The sequence below is a fragment of the Pinus tabuliformis genome, chromosome X (genome assembly GCF_031772625.1).
Source record: "Pinus tabuliformis cultivar Carrire ecotype Pingquan chromosome X, CPIR1, whole genome shotgun sequence".
Classification (NCBI taxonomy): Eukaryota; Viridiplantae; Streptophyta; class Pinopsida; order Pinales; family Pinaceae; genus Pinus; species Pinus tabuliformis.
This window is the reverse complement of record NC_142308.1, coordinates 1,600,052,692-1,600,061,365: the sequence shown is the minus strand read 5'-3', so window position 1 is coordinate 1,600,061,365 and position 8,674 is coordinate 1,600,052,692.

The window sequence follows — 8,674 nt, the reverse complement described above, 5'->3', positions numbered from 1 at the left end:
GGACTGAAGTCTCACCCAAAGTAGTATGGGGGATGTTGGAACCAAATTTTCGCACCCAGAGATGGCAGTGATGTTGTTTTATGCCTTAATTCTACCCTTTCACAGATTGATAAGCCTTTTAGGGCTTGTCGATATACTTCTCTTAATTGGCCTCTAGACCTTTGCAAAGGTCTATGACTGTTGTTCGTGGACCCTATCCAGATGAATCAAACAATTACATGCTTCTGTAATTACTCTTACTTCCATATTTACCCTGATCGGCTTAAGTATCTGATAACTTCAATATGCATTAATATGTTCTTTGCATAAATAGATATTAGTACTTGCATTCAGATAACAATGTAAAACATATAGATTCGCGCATCAATATAGCATTAAATCATGAACCCATTATTCAGCATAACATAACCGCAATTATTCATAATAGAAGTAAATAGATGAAACATAGATATTTCCAAAGTAATATTTTTTATTAGTACTTCAGATCTTCGTATAGACTCTAACTACCCTACGCACTCAGCTGCAAGGGTCCGTGCACTTAGATACGAACTTCTACCCTAGGCCTCTGTGCACACAACTACAGAACCTCTCTTCTACTCTAAAACTCTTCGCTCTTTTCGCTAATGACCCATTACATTCAACATCATTACTACTACTTCTGCCTTAGACTCTTCTAAGACTCTCCTTTTTATATGATCCCATGGTCCGTGGACCATGGGTAGATCTTATAAAGCCGACACAACTTACATACAAGAAGGGAGGAAACCATTTATGACACTTTACATCTACACGCTCTGCGACCATAAATTGCAGATACTTTACACTTTACATACAAAAACATGGGATTTTTGCCCCAAAACTTGGGCTTTTAGCCCCAAAATTAACCCTAGGGGACCCTGTCCCAATAGTTCCCCAAAACCCTATGTATTCTCCTTACGTATTCTCTACTATCATAATTTAAATGTTTCTCAGAATAATACCGATAACTTCACTGAGATTGTTTCAAGCATGTAACAATCACTAGACGAGAGAGAGCAGCGAGGAATCTCATGAGTCGTGAGGGTAGGTCAAAGGTCATGGTAGGTGAACAGTCACCTAACCTCTATAAACATACATTCATGCCTCATTGTGGGGGGTGACTTTAGCACTTTATTTGGGGCTAGGATTAGATAGTTTATTTGTGCTTGAGAGCTAGAGGCACTCTTCTCTTGGAAGTTAGGAAGGTGAGTTGAAGTGAGGCTAGGGTTTTTTATTGGATAATGGCATGAGCATCCCATGTTCCAGTATTGGGATTTGAATAATTTCAATATATGTACTTGAATTTACAGAAACAATAATAAGATGTTCTTCATTTTTGGCACTTATTCACATGCTTATTCATAGTGGTTGTATTGGTTTTCTGATATTTTCACTACATTTGTATGTGTGCTTTCATACACACAATATATTATGGACTGGTTCATAGTTGTTGCATGTATGTTTGCTTTCGAATCTGTGCTTACTTATTTATTGCCATGCACATAATCTATTGTGAACTAATTTGTAATTAACCTTTGGCATGTTCTTTTTCATGTATGTTTAATTGGGTTTTGGTTCATTGATCCTTCTCATGGCATACTTCTTCTTATTTTTTTTATGACCTTTTTATACCTATTTATGTAGTTTGTCAATCATGGTGTGACTTTGTTTCATTATTTGGGCATTTCATTCGTTCACTCACTCTGACACCTTTTCATTCGACAACTAAGAGCAAAAAATTTCATGGTGACAGTCGAGCCCACATACTGGATGGGGCTCCTATCGCAAACGACGTGAGGTATAATTGGAACCTCATAGGGGGATACCGCCTAACTATTGGCAGAATTCAACACTATCAATAGTATGTTAGAGATAAGAAAAAGAAAGGAATTACAAGAAAGATTGTAAATCCAAAATTGCTAAGAAAGGTAAGGGATCTAACGATGCTCCTTTTACAAGAAGAAAAAAAAAGCTCAAATGAAGTAGGTCATGTGCACTTGGCTTCTTCAAATATACATGTAGATCATAAGGAATGGCTAGCAAACTTACATGCATACTTTCATATTACTTTTAATAGGGATTGGTTTTGAGAGTATGAAAGATATGATAATGTTGATGTTTTCCTAGGAGATGACTTGATAGCCAAAATCATAGGATGACGAAAATTCAAGTTGAATCTCATGCATGGGAGGATTAGAACACTCCTTGGTTTTATGCACATTTCACGACTGGCTAAAATTTTGATTTTTGTAAGCAATATGAATGATGCAGGTGTAAAAACAATGTTTGAAAAGGATTCCTACATCATGGTTTAAATAAAAATTGTATTGCAAAGAGTAGTTTGGATTGAGACTCTGTATAAGTTGCCTGGAAGCATTGTTAGTGATGGGTCCAATAATTTTGTTGTTCCCAACAATGGAGAAGAAGAAGGAAAAAATCCTACTATCTTTGGAGAAAGACTATGTCGTGGCATCAAAGTTGTGACATATTGGAGAGAGGGGTCTTCAAGTACTACACAGTAATTGTTTGGTAAAAGCTATGTCTAATTTATCTCTAGATTATTTCTATGAACAATGTTTATATGGGAAGCAGAATTGGGTAAGATTCTCTTGTTGTCCTATGAGATCAAAGAGAATATTACAGATGGTGCATAGTGATGTGTTTGAACAATTTTTGGTTCCATCTCTGGGTAAATATATTTATTATGTCTCATTTATGTTACTTGTCGAGGAATACATGGATTTATTTCCTTAGGAAGAAATCTAAGAAAAATTCAAAGAATTTAATCCTCTTGTGGAATGTGAGACATAAAAGAATATTAAGGTGTTGAGGACAGATAATGGTGGAGAATTATGTGGGAATGAATTTGAAGAATTTTGTAAGAAGTGAGGTATAGCAAGGTAGAAGAATACTCCATACACAAATTAGCATAATTGAGTTGTAGAATAAATTAATAGGATGTTGATGAATAATTCAAGGAGAATGCTCAATGGTGTTAGGTTAGGAACTGAATTTTGGGAAGAAGCAATGGAAATTGCATGTTACCTAGTAAATAGATCACCCTAATCAATATTGGATGACAAGGCTCCACCCAAGGTAAGGACTTATAAGAAAAATTCTCTTAAACATCCCAAGGTATTTTTCTATGATTCTTATGTACACGTTCCAAAGGAGAATATGAGTAATCTATATAAGAAATTTGAAAAGTGTATCTTTATTGGGTATAAATATGTTCTAAAAGGTTATAAGGTTTGGAACCTAGAAGTTAAGAGCGTAGCGTATAATTGAGATGTAGTATTTAGAGAAGTTAAATATGTTGTCAAATAAGAATCCATACCAATGGAGAAAGAGTAGGGAAAGATATAGGCTCAATTGAAGGATGATGAATTGGAATCTACAAAATAATAGGAATAAGAATAAGAAGAACCACATACTTTGGTATTCAGGAGATTGGTTTGGGAAAGAAGGAAACTAGAAATATATATTCCACCTTATTTTTATTTAAATTTTTCTTTGTTTATTATTGATGATGTTCCTAAAACTACTATGGAGGCAGTAGATTCAAAGAATGAAAAAATTTGGAAAAAGGCCATGATTGAAGAAATGGCAGTGTTAGACAAAATTGAGGCTTGAGATCTAGTGGAGTTGCCAGCTAAAAGAATCCCATTGGCAGAAAATGGGTATTTAAGAAGTCAAATGCATAAGGCAAAGTGGAGAAATAAAAAGTTTGATTATTAGAAAAAGGTTATTCCTAGGTGGAGGAAATTGACTTTGCTGAGATATTTTCTCCTATTTCTAAGTTAGCTTTTATTAGATTTATTTTAATTGTTATTGTTTCTTTTGATTGTCAAGTATAATATATGGATGTGAAGACAACATTCCTAGATGAGGATATGGAAGAATAAATCTACATGAAGCAACCATTTTTTTTTGTTGTTAAAAGAAAGAATGATTTGGTATGCAGGTTGAAAAGGTGCCTATATGGGTTAAAGTAGTCACCAAGGATGCGGTATCAAAAATTTGATACTTGTATATTAGAATCTCGCTTCACAAGAATCAAATTAAATAATTGTGTGTATTTAAAATTAGTTAGTGATAATCTTATTTATTTGGTCTTGTATGTGGATGATATGTTTCTGATTGAAAATGATAAGTAAATTATCCAGGAAGTGAAAACCTGGTTCTCCTCTAAATTTGACATTGAAGGACCTTAGTTCTCCAAATTTCATTTTAGGCATGGAAATTACAAGGGACAGAGAAAAGAGAAAACTATGGTTAAATTAAAGGAAATATAATGAAGACAATTTTGCGGAGGTTTAATACACAGGAATGTAAACAGGTAAAGGTACCTATTCTTGTAGGTGTAAATTTATCTATAAAATAATATCCCAGGACACATGAAAAGGAAGAGGAATTGTCTTGTGTTGGAGGTTTTGATGTATGCATTGGTATGTAGTAGACCATAAATTGCACATGGCGTGGGCATGTTGAGAAGACATATATCAAAACCAAGGAAGGAGCATTGGTCAGTAGTAAGAGGGTTTCCAAGTATTTATGTGGCACTATTGGATATGAATTGTGCCACCAAGGAAGAGCAAGGTTAGACAGAGTGTTGGACACATATGGCTTTGCTGATACAAACTAGGGTAGAGATCTAGAGACAATATGTACAAGAGACAATATGTAATGGTAATCTCAAGTATAGAAGCTTAATACATGACACCCATTCATGTAAGAAAGGAAGCAATATGGTTGCAAAAATTATGTTCAGGTATCAGGTTGGTACAACAGTTGTGATGATGATTATTACAGTCAACACGTAATATTCCTAGCAAAGAACCCAACACGTCATTATAATAAAAATCATAATTATGTTTACTATCGCTTTGTGAGAGGTATGGTTGAAGAAAACAAGTTGTTTCTGGTCAAGGCTGACAATTTGAAGAATGTTGCAAATTCATTAATAAAATATATGAGAAATGAGAATTCCTCTTGGTGTAGAGAAGCAATGGGAATTATTTCTCTGGATTGTTGATCATAGACTCCCACAATGTTCTATATGCAAAGAAAATAATACGTAGGAGAATATTGGATATGTGTTACAAGGATATATCAACTTATTCAAAATACAAGGATGGTGACTTTTTTGAACCAAGTTTAAGAATTAGGAATATACTTAGTCCACACCTCACAGTGACCCTTTCCTTTGGGTGGTAGAATACCATGTTTTCTAGTACATCAGGCATTCCAAATTACACTCAACCATAGCAAGAGCACAACCATTTCCATGTATCAACATTATCGAGTGGGTTATGATGCACATCAATTATAAAAATTGTGTGGTTTTAAATGAAGAGTGAGAATACATTGAGAATTTCTTCCCATAAGAGTTCACCAGATATTATAAATTCCTTGATACTAAAGATTTTTCGAATAAATTCTTTTTAGTTTTCTTGTATCAAAAATATGACATCAGAAAAATTCTAGACAACTATTGGAAGGAGGGAAAATTATTCTTCAATGGGTCTAGGGGTTGATAACTTAAAACAAGCTTGAGGGATCCATGCATGTGCATCATGGTTATATTTTGTATATTTTATGGAAAGCACTACTTCCAATTCTCAAAAGCATGGATATTGTTGGACTACACAATAACTAGATAAGGAAATAAGTTCAATTGGATACCACCAATCTCCAAGCAACTCAACATTAGAATTGAACAAGCTCAAAACCAGATCCAATTCTAGTACCTTCTTTCTATAGGGATTCTTATTTATTATGTGATATGCATAGGGAATGTTTGTACTAGATTTTCATTTAGTTGATAAGTCTTAGACCCTTTTTTCATGTTTTCTTCAAGATATTATGGGAAAACAAATATAAGAGGTCATATTCTTTAATTTGTGTTTTCTTTCTAACACCTTTATATAATATTATTTTCGAACAATAATTCCTAGGTTTTCTAAATAGATGAAGAAAATTATTTGGTAAATAAGTAATTTGTATCCTGGAGACTATCATACATATCTGAAAACATACGGAGAAACTAGACCACCACACCTCCTACATGCCTATATCCCAAATATATTGGTCATCAATGAAATATGCTATTAGACCATTATAAAAGGGTTCAACACTACATTGGCCAAGGATAAAAAGAGGATGTTCATACCATATAACTTCTAGATTGGATATTGTCATGTCAAAGGCATTAAGAAATCAAAACATCAAGGGAAAGTGTAGCTTGAGTGTACATTCAAAATTGGTAGATTCAAGAGACATGATCCCAAGAGACTAGTTCTCAAACATGTCAAACATATGTCACTTAGTTCACCTTACTCACATGAAAATAAATGTGAGTAACTTTTCACATAGAATTCACAAGATCGAAAAGAGGTTGAAAGAAGAAGAACCAATTCAAATATTATTTTTTTGGATATTTATCACTAGATGAGTAAATTGAACTAATATTCCAATGGTTTATTACAAGCAAAGAAGAAGAAGCTAGACGTGTAGAGGAAGCACAACTTAGAGAAGAAGTTTAGAAAAATCCATTCAATATGAGTTTGATAAAGCCTTTTAGGAACTATAATTATAGTACAATGCTAAAGAAGATAAAAGGAAGAAGCAAGAGGAATAGGTTTCTTAGGAACTACTCACTAAGAAAAGGCTAGAATAAATAATAAAAAGAGGAAGAGGAACACACTGGAACAACATATAAAAGAGAAAGAGGAAAAGAGTAGACAAGATATAAAAAACAAACAAGGGTATAAAAGGCACTAGCAAAGCAACAAATTAAATATCAAGTAAATAAAGTTAAAAAAGAGAAACTAGAAACACTGAAAATGTAGGAATAAGAAAAGAAAAGGAATGAGCAAGGAAAATATCAGAAAAAAACCTAAGCCTTCCAGACATGTAAGATGGCATTGAATTAACTCAGGAAGAAGTAAATACCAACACTTCTATAGAAAATGAAATCCCTAGTGTTGATGAAATTATTTCTCAAGGATTAGTTGAGGCCAACACCATAGGAGAAATCAAAAAAGATATTATAGTGGAGGCTCTTGACCCAAAAAGGGATATCACAAAATTCATTTGATGACAAGGTGGAGAATACTTCTCAAGCCCTTAATAATTATACAACCAATATATAAGATACTCAAGAGGCTCCTTGGCCTCAAGAAACTCAAGAAGAAATTCAAGATCAACAGAAGAAAGAAGAGAAGACTTCTACTCAAGAAAAAGTCTATCAAGAACCCAAGTAGTTGATAAAAATCAAGAGCTTGTCATGGATCATTTTCATACTCATAGTAGCTTGAAGAATATTTTTCTTGAGGATAAAAGGTGATTATGTATCCCTCTCAGCAAACAACAATAGTTTTAGTTTGATGTAACTGCGCGCACTCTGCTCCTGCCTGGTCCTCTTCAATCAATGAGCGCGACCTATTCCTTCGGCTCCCAGGACCTCCTACTCTTGGGGCTCTACCTTGACTGGTTCACGATGGATCATGCGAAGCCTCCCCTTGAGGGTGCATCAATCCCTGTCTTGTCTGCCGGAGCTTCAGCTCAGCTGGGAGAAAATTCGGAAGCCTTTGCCTCTCTACTCTCCTCCTTGGGATTGGATCGTCCCAAACCATCCATATCAAAGTTTTTTAAGAAGATCGATGAAATTCCTGAAATAATCCTACCTCCCTCCCTTACTCGTTGTGCATCTCTGTCCCCCTCTGAACAAGGTTTGGTGGGTTAGTTTACCAGTTTCTGGCCCTCACCCCATTCGATCCTCAAATGGGTAGAAAGAAACTGGGCCTCATTTATCATGGGGAAAAAATCTATCAGATTTTGTGGAAGAGGATATTTTACCTTCCACTTTGAAACAAAAGAGGACAAATATTTAATGTTTAGAAATGGGCCATATTTTATGGATTCAAGGGGGATTTATCTCAACATATGGAATCTGGACTTTGATCCAAAGTTGGACATGCCAAATGTAGTGCCAGTATGGGTGAGACTTCCCTATATCCCTCTACATTGTTAGGGAGATGAACCTATGAAAGCAATAGGAAATGTTGTGGGAAAATATATCAACATAGGTGAACCAAAGGAAAACATGCATGCCTGTGCGAGAATATGTGTAGAAGTAGATCTGGGGAAAGGTCTTTCGGAAGCAATCTAGATCAAAGTGGATAGTTGGGTTCACATTCAATAGCTAGACTATGAAAAAATTAAGGAAACAGAAGAAGTAGAAAGCCAGGAACCAAAATGGGAGCAGGTCAAGAAGAAAAAGACAGCAACCAAACCCAAAACCATACTCTCTTCATTTTTTTTCTCCCTCCCTCATCCCTCCACCCCCCCCACCCCTCTCCCCCTCATCCTTTCCTTCCAAGCCTATTTCATCTATTGACCCCCTCTCTCCCTTCCCCCCTTCCATCTTCTATAACCCCCCCAACCTTATCAGATTTTCTGGTTTCTAATCCCTTTGGCTCCCTTGTGGACCCTGATCTCCCCTCCCCTCCCCCCTTCCTCCACCCCTCTTCTACCCTTCCCCTCTAACCCCTCCCCTTCATCGCCCATCCCCTCCCAAAGCCCTCTCCCCTCCTCCTTCGACCGAATAATCACTTGTACCCTCTCCAAAGAGCTCCTCTCCTCTCTTGACCAC